At 44.3% G+C, this 13,846-nt stretch overlaps 1 protein-coding gene across 1 annotated transcript in view; it reads right to left on the minus strand.

Moving 5' to 3' along the window:
- LOC126100631 (UDP-glycosyltransferase UGT5-like) overlaps positions 1–13,459 on the minus strand; it is a 200,237-nt gene extending 186,778 nt beyond the window's left edge. The window contains exon 1 of the mRNA XM_049911257.1: positions 13,302–13,459. The gene's annotated coding sequence lies outside the window, so the exon portion shown is untranslated. The remainder of the gene's footprint in view (positions 1–13,301) is intronic.
- Positions 13,460–13,846: the final 387 nt, after the last annotated feature.

A 13,846-nucleotide genomic window follows, 5' to 3' on the forward strand; every position in this document is an offset into this window, starting at 1 on the left:
AATATAGAAAGCATGCTTGGATAGGATGTTTTTTTGGCTGGAGCAAATGTTGAAATAAGAGGGACGACATATGGAATGAAGTTTTGGGTTGGACTGCAGTACCAAATGTTACACTGAAAACAAACCTTGTCCTTTCCTTTTGTGTTATTCCACTATGTGTTTGTGTACCCTTGTGTATTTGTTTTCTTCCTGTCTCTGTGTAGTTTCATAGAATTTTTTTTTTCTAATACTCAGCTACATGAACTATGATGAGGAATACTGTTATCCTCGAATATAATTGGCATTAATAATATGTTATTTACCTTGTAAAGATGTTTAGACATTATTTATTCTGTTTTGTTTTAATGCTCATGTGGAAAGTTGATGTTTTGCAAGTTATTCTGATCTTTTATGTATGTACTCATGTAATAATTCCTGTAACACTGATGTATATGTTATTTCGATTCTTTTGTATAGCCTGTACTACAAATGTTATCTGAATTCTTATGTTCTTTAATGATGTATTTTGTACCTTTGTAATTGTATTCTCATGTTATAATATTGTAATTGACACCAGTTCATCAAATTAAGTAACTTGTAAGTTCCATTTCACTGCACACGTTTCTGTTGGTCATAGTATATGGACAATATGTGAGAAGTTGGGACTGTTAGTGTTTGCACGTGTGTTAATAATTCAGCAAGGGACTGGATAACAGCATTGCTGGTTCTAAGGACAATTCAAAAAAGTTTGTAAGTGCACAAGTGGTGGTTATGAACTTGCTATATTATCCGCAAGACTCTTCAATGGTGATTGTGCACCTGCACAGTCACAACAGATGGCTGCTGGCCATCTCTACAAGGACTACAGTGGGTCTGCATCTCTGGTGGCCCACCAATACCACAATCTCTACCAGGACTACAGTGGGCCTGTCCACAATTTCTACAAGGACTGCAGTGGGTCTGCACCTCTGGTGGCCCACCAATACCATAATCTCTACCAGGCCTACAGTGGGTCTGCTCTGTGATGACCTACCTACCAATATTCTTCAAAACGTCGAATGACTCTGAGGTGGGTTTGCTCTGTTGTGGCCCATTACCTGTCAGCATCTCAAGAGTCAGCACTGTCTTTCCGTTGGAAAGACAACACTACTTCTTCAAGACTGCATGGAAATCCACTACTTCTGTGTGCAATTTCTTTTACTAATGAGACTTTGTGAAAAAAAACTGTAATTACTTTTATGATGAATGATCAGGACTGTCTTTATGGACTGTGAGAAAATTTTACCTTTTGACCAACAATGTATCAATAAGTGTGTGCATTTGATTTCTTTGTTATTGTAATTATCAAAAATTTTATCAAATCATTATTGGCTACTGCCCAAAACAATTTGTAAAATTGTTTGTGGGGAGCATGGGGGCTATGTAAGTAGGCTGTTTAGATTTTTATATTGGTAATGCCACGTAGCGCTCTATATGAAAATCACTGGCTGTGCTGTGTGCAGTCTGTGGCTAGTTTGCATTGTTGTCTGCCATTGTACTGTTGGGCAGCTGGATGTGAACAGCGCGTAGCGTTGCGCAGTTAGAGGTGAGCCGCCAGCAGTGGTGGATGTGTGGAAGGAAATGGCGGAGTTTTGAAATTACATATATTATGACCTTTGATGATATTAAGGTAAATACATTGTTTGTTCTCTATTAAAATCTTTCATTTGCTAACTATGCCTATCAGTAGTTAGTGCCTTCTGTAGGTTGAATCTTTTATTTAGCTGGCAGTAGTGGCGCTCGCTGTATTGCAGTAGTTCCAGTAACGAATTTTTGTGAGGTAAGTGATTTGTGAAAGGTATAGGTTAATGTTAGGTAGGGCCATTCTTTTGCAGGGATTATTGGAAGTCAGATTACGTTGCGCTAAAACTATTGTGTGTCAGGTTAAGCACAGTCTGTCAGGTTAAGCACAGTCTGTCAGGTTAAGCACAGTATAATTGTTCAAGGGGGACGTTTTATACTAGTTCTTTTACATTTAAATAGTTGAGGTTCCCTGTCCTTTATAATCTTTTGGGGGTTTTATTTCAATTTTCTCTTTGGGGTTCCTTCCTTGTGCTTGGTTAAATGTTTACTTGTATAGCGGGATGTGACTCCTGGTTAAAACTCGGAGAGGGTGTTTGATGTTACTGCCGCTTCCGGCATTTGTCTTTTCCATTAAGTGTTGTCATCCCTTCGAGCTGCCTTGTGTCACTCCTCGTTAATTAATGCTGGTTTATGTGTACTTAATTTTGAATTGGCCATTTGAATTAATATTTTGGAGCGCAGTATAGTACTAAGGCAACCTCATTGTATACCACCTTGTGCCCCAGTCTAGTACCTTAATTTTCAGTGGCACGCATTAGTTCCACTACCGGTTTTTCTGATGTGCTCCCTTCAAAATCTTGTCTTGTATAAGTTTGCCCCATGTGTGTGTGGGAACACAGAGATGAGCTTTAGTGTGACTTCAGTGTTAGTCAGTTAATGGAATCTTCATTTTGGCTTGGCTTCCACTGAAGAGTTTGAGTGGAGCTAGTGTGTTTGATTTGTTATTCATTTAATTACTGTAAGTAAGGAACCCCAAAGAGAAAATTGAAATAAAACCCCCAAAAGATTATAAAGGACAGGGAAGCCCAACTATTTATGTTGTGGATTGGCAAGACAGCCAACCCACTATGAGGAAGCCGAAAGGCACGCGTTTAAGCTCACGCAGGCTGGCGTGAGGTCTGGAACAGGACAAGGAATTGAGACTAGCAGAAAACGTACGTAGCTTCTGGAATACTTAACTTTAATCCATAATTGGTGAACATCGCCTTTGACGGTACATGTTTTACAGCATCAATAGTAACTGGTAATGGCGCCTTGCTAGGTCGTAGCAAATGACGTAGCTGAAGGCTATGCTAACTATCGTCTCGACAAATGAGAGCGTAATTTGTCAGTGAACCATCGCTAGCAAAGTCGGCTGTCCAACTGGGGCGAGTGCTAGGAAGTGTCTCGAGACCTGCCGTGTGGCGGCGCTCGGTCTGCAATCACTGATAGTGGCGACACGCGAGTCCGACGTATACTAACGGACTGCGGCCGATTTAAAGGCTACCACCTAGCAAGTGTGGTGTCTGGCGGTGACACCACAATTTAAATTTAAAAGAATTAGCTCTCCCCAAAGGCAGTGTAAACGCGAAGGCCACACTTAAGAGGCCACCAAAATTGGTTACAAAAGGTCTTATACATGTGCTCCTTTTCTTTAAAGAAACACAATTCTGCTTCTGCTGGACGTCCGGTATGGCTCGTGTATGATACAGCAGACAGCAACCCAAGCTAGGCGGTCGCAAGGCACGGCGAGCAAAATCAGGAGAGCAGACAGGCAGGCAGCCAACACATATCCTTCATGCTGAACCGGCAGACCGCGTACAACCAACTCCACATATACGTGGTTGCTTCCCACCTCGTACCTCGCGGCGCCTCAATAGGTAGCCACTCGCCCCGCGAAAGTGGCAAACAACAAGGCAAGCAAAGATAAGAAACATCGAAGGATCGATAATGGACATCCAAGAGACTGGCGCGCCAGTAACGAGCGCCACGGCACCGACTAGTATATGTAGTTGAAACGAAGCAACAGATTAGCACAAGTTTATCCGAACATGAAAGATACATCAGCCTAAGGCAACACACCGGGTCAGCGGTGGCGGAGCACCAGGACGAGAGCGGCAAACCTATGGTACTCCGCGAAGCCAGCGATTGGCGGAATAACCATTTACCTTGACGAGGAAGATTAGAGAGATGATAGAAATAGCCAAGAGACCGACCAACATGAGTAGAGAAGAACGGTACAGACACCCACCGACTTGGCTACCAGCAGTAACAGCTCTACGGGACAACAGCTCTCGCAAAGCAACCCACACAGGCGCCTGAGTCCCCACAGCGGCCGTAGCTGCACTGAGTACTGGCACACCTCAGCCGGCACCAGGCAGCGTGTGAGCAGGGCCACTTCACAACTGCCGATCGTTCCTCATTTCCCCAATGGAAAGACCCCCAACATTGACAGCAGTCATCAAAACGGTTAACTCAATGTACACCGACGAGAGATCGAGAGTGAACTCAACTCGCAACCAGGAATGAATATGCGCAAGGCGCCCCAAATTCAAAGTGGTAATGGATCGCCCTTCTTAGTAGCCACGCAGGGTAGTCGCGTGGTACTGGGCACGTTGCCACGGTCCGCGCTGCTCCCCCCGTCGGAGATTCGAGACCTCCCTCGGGCATGGGTGTGTGTGTGTTGTCCTTAGCGTAAGTTAGTTTAAGTTAGATTAACGGATGACCCCAGCAGTTCAGTCCCATAGGAACTTACCATAAATTTCCAAATTCCTTCTTAGTATGAGTATTCTCAGAATCACTCGACAACACAGAAACACTTATCAAACATGGCACCTTGAGTCATCGGAGGAAGCTTCCTGTGGAAGCGTTTCGATCATCTCCACAAGCGTCAAATGCCAGCGATGCCTCCCATACAATGACCACCTAAAAGAAAATTGCAGGAACCGAACCTCCTGTCCTCACTGCAAGCAAAATCATCTTCACAAACAATGCCCAAACCTTAACTCCCCACATAACTGCAAAACCAGCGACCAGTCTCACACCACTTATTCCCACAAATGCAAATCCAAACCCTCTTCTCAAAACCCTGAGCCGTGCGGAGTGGCTACGCGGAGTGGCCGCGCGATTAGAGGCGCCATGTCACGGGTTGCGCGGCTCTTCCCGCCGGAGGTTCGAGTCCTCCCTTGGGCATGGGTGTGTGTGTTGTTCTTAACATAAGTTAGTTTAAGTAAGTAGTGTGTAGGACTAGGGACAGATGACCTCAACAGTTTGGACCTTTAGGAATTCACACTTATTTGAACAAACACTCAAAAGCCTGAACTCACTATCCACATACGCACAATTAATAAACCAAACCACAAAAACAACTCTCTCCATCCTCCGTCCACCGTTGAAGACATCATCCGCTCAGTAACATTAATAATTAATACTGCAAACCATACACCCTTTTGAAAAACCCCACATCCTACAACAAATAATCCTTGCCACCCGGCCGGCTGCTGTGGCCGAGCGGCTCTAGGCGCTTTAGTCCGGAACCACGCGGCTGTTTCGGTGCAGGTTCTAATCCTGCCTCGGGCATGGATGTGTGAGATGTCCTTAGGTTAGTTAGGTTTAAGTAGTTCAAAGTCTTGGGGACTGATGGCCTCAGATGTTAAGTCCCATAGTGCTTAGAGCCATTTGAACCTTGCCACCCATCCACACCATCTTCCAGATGAACACCTACATGACATTCCCAGAATGAAGCTCAGTTCATTTTCGATCTATAACAACCTCTCAAACACATTATTGTTTTATTGAAAATGGATCAGCAGACATACAACATACTATGCCAAAATATTATTCCCCTCCACTCTGATAAACATCATCTTATCCAGACCCTCCAACGACATGAAATCCATGGCCTCTTTCTCAACGAAAACCTTATCCAACTACACAATTCCTTGTACATGTCTCCATCCTTACATCCTACAAAGTACTGATAATCTCAATCCTGTTGCCCATGGTGGAGTTGCCATCGTCCTTCTCCAATCACCCATTCTACTCCCCAACTGCTCCTCAATGATCCAACTGATCCCTTCATCCGCGCCATCTCTCCCCTAAAACACATTTTCCTTGCCCCTATCTACATCCAACCTAACACTTTCATCCACTACAATTTCCTAACCCATGTAGATTGAACCTTTATCACATACATAATCACACCCAACCTTAACTTTCACTCCGGCAGACCCGCCGCAAAACGGCGGTCGCATCAGTTTTTTCAACATCCTCAATGGTCACGATATCCATATCCCTGACCACACTTGTCCTGACATTATGTGTCCCACGACCTCTTGAGGTCCTTCTGCAGATCTCATGCTGTGTGCCAAACCCAATCTGTCTCACTCCTCATTACCCACCCTGACATACCCAGAATTATTCCCATGCAGACTGGAATGTGTACCATGTCAAAATTCATACCGTAATCGAAAGCCAAGATTCCAAACTTCTAAATCCTGACGACATCCAAAGAGAGGCTGACTTACTACAACACGCCGTCTCGGATGCAATTTTCGATCATATCTTACTCCGAACTCTCCGTATCGTCAATGGCGCCGGCTAGCGTCGAGTGATCGCTTTGTTAAGGTTGCCTGTTCGGAGTTGTGAACCCACATATACCTCGTTGGATACGCCAAAGTTCTGGGTGGCCTTGGTTATTACCCAGAAATCAGCTAGTGTTGCAGGCCTAAGGCAAGTTGATTGTTTCAAGAGTTCGTGAGCGTGGTGGCTCCAGTCTCGCTGGTTTCCTGTATTTAATCAGAGCTCAGACATATGACAGTTCATGGGCAATACTGCATATCTTTTGTAAACTGGTAAAAGTTGATGGTTGTTGTGCTATGTAAAAATTTGTGTTGTAGAGTTCTAATGCAGTTCATGTCATGGCAGTATTTTCCATGAATGGATAGTGGGGGATTTATGGGCTATGAGTTTTAAGCATACTGTTTTATTATAGCGCTTTTTCTGAAATTATAGTTGATTGCGTTCTTTTATTTGCTGAGAAAGTTGTGGAGGTGTATGAATGTCATTGTTGAAAATTGTAAATGGTCTTAAATTGTGATATCCTGGAGGAGAATTTTTGCTTATGACTATTGTTTCGTTCTTTCGTGGGAGTCGTTGATGTAATAACGGTCCAGTCACATTAATGTGGCCATCTGTTGGAAGCCTTTTGCATTGCGGACGTATAGGACGGGCGTCAATGACGTTGTAGAAGGCACCGACAGGGGCCAGCTATGCCAGGTTTCTCAGTTGAGGATCCATGGCGTGAACAGTCCAAACGAGTTGGTTCCACAGATCTGGATCTGGAAATTTGGTGGCCAGGGAGTCCGTTACACACATCTTGGTGTTCTTCGAATCACGAATGTACACTGTGAGCTACGCGATACTCTGTATTGTCCAGTTAGTAGGTACCATCTTGCCGATGTCTTTATAAAGATGCATGTGGGTGTGGTCATGGTCCCCAAGGGTAGCTACATTTTTTTCTTAATCCAATTTGCCTTCCAGAATGACGAGATCGCTTAGAGAACCCCACGAAAATAGACTACACTACTGGCCATTAAAATTTCTAAACCTCGAAGATGACGTGCTACAGACGCGAAATTTAACCGACAGGAAGAAGATGCTGTGATATGCAAATAATTAGCTTTTCAGAGCATTCACACAAGGTTGGCGCCGGTGGTGACACCTACCACGTGCTGACATGAGGAAAGCTTCCAACGGATTTCTCATACACAAACAGCAGTTGACCGGCGTCGCCTGGTGAAACGTTGTTGTAATGCCTCGTGTAAGGAGGAGAAATGCGTACCATCACGTTTCCGGCTTTGATAAAGGTCGGATTGTAGCCTATTGCGATTGCGGTTTATCGAATCGCGACATTGCTGATCCAGTTGGTCGAGATCCAATGACTGTTAGCAGAATATGGAATCGGTGCGTCCAGGAGGGCAATACGGAACGCCGTGCTGGATCCCAACGGCCTCGTATCACTAGCAGCCGAGATGACAGGCATCTTATCCGCATGGCTATAACGGATCGTGCAGCCACGTCTCGATGCCTGAGTCAACAGATCGGGATGTTTGCAAGACAACAACCATCTGCACGAACAGTTCGAGGACATTTGCAGCAGTATTGACTAGCATCTCGGAGACCATGGCTGCAGTTACCCTTGACGCTGTATCACAGACAGGAGCGCCTGCGATGGTGTACTCAACGACGAACCTGGGTGCAAGAATGGCAAAACGTCATTTTTCCGGATGAATCCAGCAACATGATGGTCGCATCCGTGTTTGGCGACATCGCGGTGAACGCAAATTGGAAGCGTGTATTCGTCATCGTCACACTGGCGTATTACCCAGCGTGATGGTATGGAGTGCCATTGGTTACACGTCTCGGTCACCTCTTGTTCACATTGACGGCACATTGAACAGTTGACGTTACATTTCAGATGTGTTACGACCCGTGGCTCTCCCCTTCATTCGATGTCTGCGAAACCCTACATTTCAGCAGGATAATGCACGACCGCATGTTGCAGGTCCTGTACGGGCCTTTCTGGATACAGAAAATGTTCGACTGCTGGCCTGGCCAGCACATTTTCCAGATCTCTCACCTTGCAAACGTCTGGTCAATGGTGGCCGAGCAACTGGCTCCTCACAACACGCCAGTCACTACTCTTGATGAACTGTGGTATCGTGTTGAAGCTGCATGGGCTGCTGTACCTGTACACGCCATCCAAACTCTGTTTGACTCAATGCCCAGGCGTATCAAGGCCGTTATTACGGCCAGAGGTGGTTGTTGTGGGTACTGATTTCTCAGGATCTTTGCACCCAAATTGCGTGAAAATGTAATCACATGTCAGTTCTAGTATAATAATTATATGTGTCCAGTGAATAATCGTTTATCATCTGCATTTCTTCTTGGTGTAGCAATTTTAATGACCAGTAGTGTATAACGCTCCCCCTTGGCAGCCAGGTGTTTGCTTTTAGACGTTGCACGCCGTACACGCCAACGATTATTTGTCTGATAGAGCATAAAACGTGATTCACCTTAACAGGTCACCTGTCGCCATTCAGCGGACGTCCAGTTGCGTAACTGGCTTCGTCGCCAATGAACAGCAGTTAGCGTGGATGCATGAACTAGATGCCTGTTGCGGAGGCCCATACACAGAAACGTTCGCTGAGACGCTGTTCGTTGCCCCTTTGGTTCATCTGTGTGGTCAGTCGCTCAACAGTTGCAGGGCTATTCGCCCTTACACGTCTCCACAGCCGTCGTTCACTCTCGTCATCATTCGCCCGTGATCTGTCATAATTTCCTCGACATTTTCCTATGAACGGTGTCCATCCCCCTCCCCACCCCACCCCGGCGTGCCTTATATACCCTCCACTGCTAGCGCTGCCGTTTGTGAATGATTGCTGCATGTTGACGTCGAAAAGGGGGTGGTGATCACTTTTATGTGATCGGACCGTGTAAAATTAAAATGCAGTTTGAATGAAAAGTATCACAACCTCCTCGACCTCCTCCTTCGACTCACCTACTTTGTAGAACGAACAAAATCTTGCATCCGAACTTAGCTTCAGCGAGTAGACCTGTCTCTCAGGGTCCAGGGCTGCCGTTCCCCTCTCCACCAACATCAACAGATAGATCTGAATTTTCTCAACCGGAAGAAAGTCATGAAATAAGTGAACCTGACTATTCCGAGAATGGTGCCGACAGTAATTTAGTGAAAGATTTGGGACTCTGAAAGGACGCAGCAAAATTTCTGCGATCACGTCTCAATGAAAATAATTTAGTTGGACACGGCCAACAGTATTCAGTGCACAGAAATCGTAATAAAGGCTTCAAGATATTTTTTGTTGAAGATGGTCTAATAGTTTTGTGCAAAGATATCGCCGGATTAGTGGCGAAAGTTGGAGCTCAGAAGTACGACAGTAAAAAATGGAAATTACTTATAGACACTTAAAGCAAAGTTTGAAAGCTGTAATGGTACAGCCGGCCGGAGTGGCCGAGCGGTTCTAGGCGCTACAGTCTGGGATCACGCGACCGCTACGGTCGCAGGTTCGAATCCTGCCTCGGCCATTCCTTCCATTGCCGTCAACAGCAATGCTAACATACTTTCCACTCCTCCCATCTCATCTGCTTCTCTTCTGACACCTGGTTCCACTTTAATGTCTAATCCATTATCTACCTTTTCCATAAAAAAAACTCTTTTTCTTTATTTTTTCCTTGCTCACTGTCCCACACCTTGAAACTAGCTACACGCTCATCTTCTTTGATTATCATCTACAAAAGGTAACCCACACAAAACAAAACAATACAATTTGCACTCTTCCAAAATTCAATAATCGATCCTAAGATTGACAGGTTCTACAAGCCAGTATTACTAAAACACTGTCCTGTCAAAACACGGCATATTCTCACAACACGGCATATGTGATGACCTCAACCCACAAGAAAAATACTAAACAAAATCTGAACTTTACACAATTTTGTCGGTTCGGGCTAATTTCAGAGCAGTTTCTCGTGAATATTAGAGTTTTCAATTCATAAACAAAGTGGGACCGTGACCAATTGAGAAGTAAAACAGAGTTTGGTTTTCCAACTAGAATTTTGGATGACTTCACAGTTCAGATTTTGATAATTATTTTTCCTGTGGGCTGAGGTCATCATAGTTTGTGATGTCCTTAGGTTAGGTAGGTTTATGTAGTTCTACGTTCTAGGGGACTGATGACCTCAGCAGTTGAGTCCCATACTGCTCAGAGCCATTTGAACCATTTTTTTGCAATGGTACATACTGGAAACGAATTAAAATCGGTTCCACTTGCGTGTCCGTACACTTAAAAGATACATGCAACACTATAAAAGCACTCATTCGAAATGTGAAGAACACCAGTGGCTTGGGTGTTGTGTCTAAGTGATTGGAATTCTATTCGGCCAATAAACACGACACATTAAAGTGGCTTCCTATATTTGTGAATGGGACAGTAGAGTATATCACGAGATCTGTAGTAGGAGAGTATGGCCTAAGAGGGAAAACCTATCAGTGAGATCGAAGAACATTGTGAATGAGCGTTTGATTAATCTAGATCGCATTTTGTTCCTCCACTGCACATCAAAAGCATTAGAAAAGAACGGGAAATTTTTTCCGGTCCCTGTGCAGACAATTCCAAAATCTATCGACTGCAAAGTTGAAAGAAGGGACATTTCTTGGACTGAATGTATGTAAGTCGCTGTCTGATGAACACTTTGAAAGTAGAATGACGGAAATAGAACAGTAAGGTTGCAGAAGTTTAAAAAATGTTGTGCATTGTCTCCACGGCCAGAATAAGCGGCCTGATTAAAAGGAAACAGTGTAAGACCTGCCACAGTCGTTTAAAGAGTTAGGATGCAAGTTCGCCATAAAACTACGTTTTCTAATATCATACTTAGACTATTTTCGGCACAAATTGCGTAACGCATCGGAGGAACATGCTGAACGGTTCCATCAAGAACGTAAGCCTCTGGAACGTCGTTATCAAGGTCATTGAGATAAGCATAATGTCTGACTACTGCTGGTGTATTACATGTGAAGGACAGTGACACATCAAACGAAGGACATTAAGGTTTCATTCACGAAAAAATGTAAACGGAAGTAATACTTTCACCTGATAAGTGTCCCAAATCACCGTATTTGCTTCTTCTCATTCACATGTCTCTGACGTTATTTTTTTCCACCATCTTATTGCTCCATAACGCCTCTGTCTTCCTGTTATTGCTATCCGATTTCACTGGGTACATATTTCGATGATAATGATCATGATGATGATATGATGATAAAGGTGCAAAAATCTTACTTGCTGTAGAGCAACAGGATTCTGATTCATGATCAGCGCAGTCGATTTAGTCGGAGATTCACATTTTCATACAAACCACTGGCCAAAAGTTAGAATTTGTTGAACTACTGTGTATTGCGTACTCCCCAGGCATTTTGTTTTAAATCAGGTATTTTCACAAAGATAAACCTTACATTATGAGCACATCATGTTACAGATATGTGTACAATTAATATAGATTAATTCTTACAAAGAAGAAGACATCAACCAGTCACAATTAATACTGGTATTTATTTAGGTAATATTATATGCTCATAATGTAAGGTTTATCTTTGTATTTTAATTTTCATTATGTTATGTTTTTCTTTAAAAACAGTGATACTGTGAAATCAAAGCAATCCGTATATTGTGATATCTCTGAGAGAGAACGTCTCTGACACTGTTGTAGTTGTAAATCTGCAATCTTTGTGATAACTTCACATGTGGCAAATTCTTTTTGTTGTTGTGTGTGTGTGTGTGTGTGTGTGTGTGTGTGTGTGTGTGTGTTGCTTTGCACAATATGGTGATGTATAAATTACATAAGTAATGGATATATTTTGGAATATTCGAAATTACAATCCTGCAACTTCGCAACAAAATAGCGAGGAATTTTCGATGTAAGTACCATAGCCACTTAACCTCACATATTTATTTACTCTGGGGTTAAAAAAATGGCTCTGAGCACTTTGGGACGTAACTTCTAACGTCATCAGTCCCCTAGAACTTAAAAAATGGTTCAAATGGCTCTGAGCACTATGCGACTTAACTTCTGAGGTCATCAGTCGCCTAGAACTTAGAACTAATTAAACCTAACTAACCTAAGGACATCACACACATCCATGCCCGAGACAGGATTCGAACCTGCGACCGTAGCAGTCGCTCGGTTCCAGACTGTAGCTGCTAGAACCGCACGGCCACTACGGCCGGCCCCCTAGAACTTAGAACTACTTAAACCTAACTAACCTAAGGACATCACACACATCCATGCCCGAAGTAGGATTCGAACCTGCGACCGTAGCAGTCACTCGGTTCCAGACTGTAGCGGCTAGAACAGCACGGCCACACCGGTCGGCATTTACTCTGTAGTTCATCGTTTGGAGGTTAGTTATTTTCACACAGGGCGCTTCTAACACTGTTTTCTACCGTAGGGCAACAACACACAAAAAATACTTCGCCACAGTGGAAGAATAAAAATCGAAAACGGACGATAATGTAAAGTGTATCTTGGAAATCATGTGAACAACCGTCTGATGATGAACTTGCCAGTTCGAAACCGGTGACTGCGCTATTTACCTAAATAAATAGCAGTATTAATAGTGGCTGGTTGCTGTCTTCTTCTTTGTATGAATTAACCTACATTCATTAGCATCTATTTCTTTCATCATAATTGTTAACACAAAACTTTCAAACGAGCCTTCCTAAACACTGAACTTGCGACCTCGCATTCAAGGGGTTCCTTGTCAGGCTGTAAAGGTGTTTCTCATTGTTCTTAAACAGCGATGAAATGGCACTGAAAATCCGCTGACTAAGCAAGCCCTTCACTTATCTGCGTAATTAACTGGAAACGCGGGGCGAACCGACATCGTCGGAAATGTTCGAAAATATGTACCGGGCAGAGCCTCGCTCTCTTTCCCACGAATTTCTTCCGCGAGCAGGATTTAAGCAAATGGCAGACCAGATCCGGCCCGTTATGGCCGATTCTGTGAAACAATGCAACGACAGTAAATTTGTAGCAAACGATTTTCTTAACCTCCTCAAATGAAACGGACTGACGTATATCGCGCGTTTGTAAGGACAGTAACATGTGCCGGCTAGCAGAAGACCGGCTGCTGGTAGGCTTACCTGCCCGGCTAGAGAAGACACACGGAGTTGCCAGCAGCGCCCGCTCCGGCCGGCCCCCGCACACACACTGGCCGGCGCTGCCTCGCGGATCGCGAAGGCTTCCAATCCGCTGCGACCGCGACCTCCACCAGTGCGCGAACGGTGCCGAACGGAGGCGACCGACCTGCCTCACGGCCACGCAAACGCCCGCAGTCTCTGCTCTCCATTCACAACCGCGCGCAGGCGACGGCGGAGCCCTTCCTACGGGAGGGTGTCTGTCTATACGGCAACGTTTATGTTGCAACCGAGACAAACGCTAACAGCGCCGAGGAGCACAGCGACTATAGCGTACTGTTGAAAGATCTCTGTTGGATTCCTTTCATGTTAATTTCTTAAATCTGTTGTCATTTACGGCATACATTCCACTTCTAAATTTACTGTGGTGTTTCTGACTATCTGGGAGGAGACTGGGCAGTGGAACGTGTTACTTTTACACATAAACAACAACGATCTGTCGCACTACTGCACTTTAAAACACAGTTTACATGTAATTCATGTCACACAGT

This window comes from Schistocerca cancellata, chromosome 9, assembly GCF_023864275.1.
Source record: "Schistocerca cancellata isolate TAMUIC-IGC-003103 chromosome 9, iqSchCanc2.1, whole genome shotgun sequence".
Taxonomy (NCBI): domain Eukaryota; kingdom Metazoa; phylum Arthropoda; class Insecta; order Orthoptera; family Acrididae; genus Schistocerca; species Schistocerca cancellata.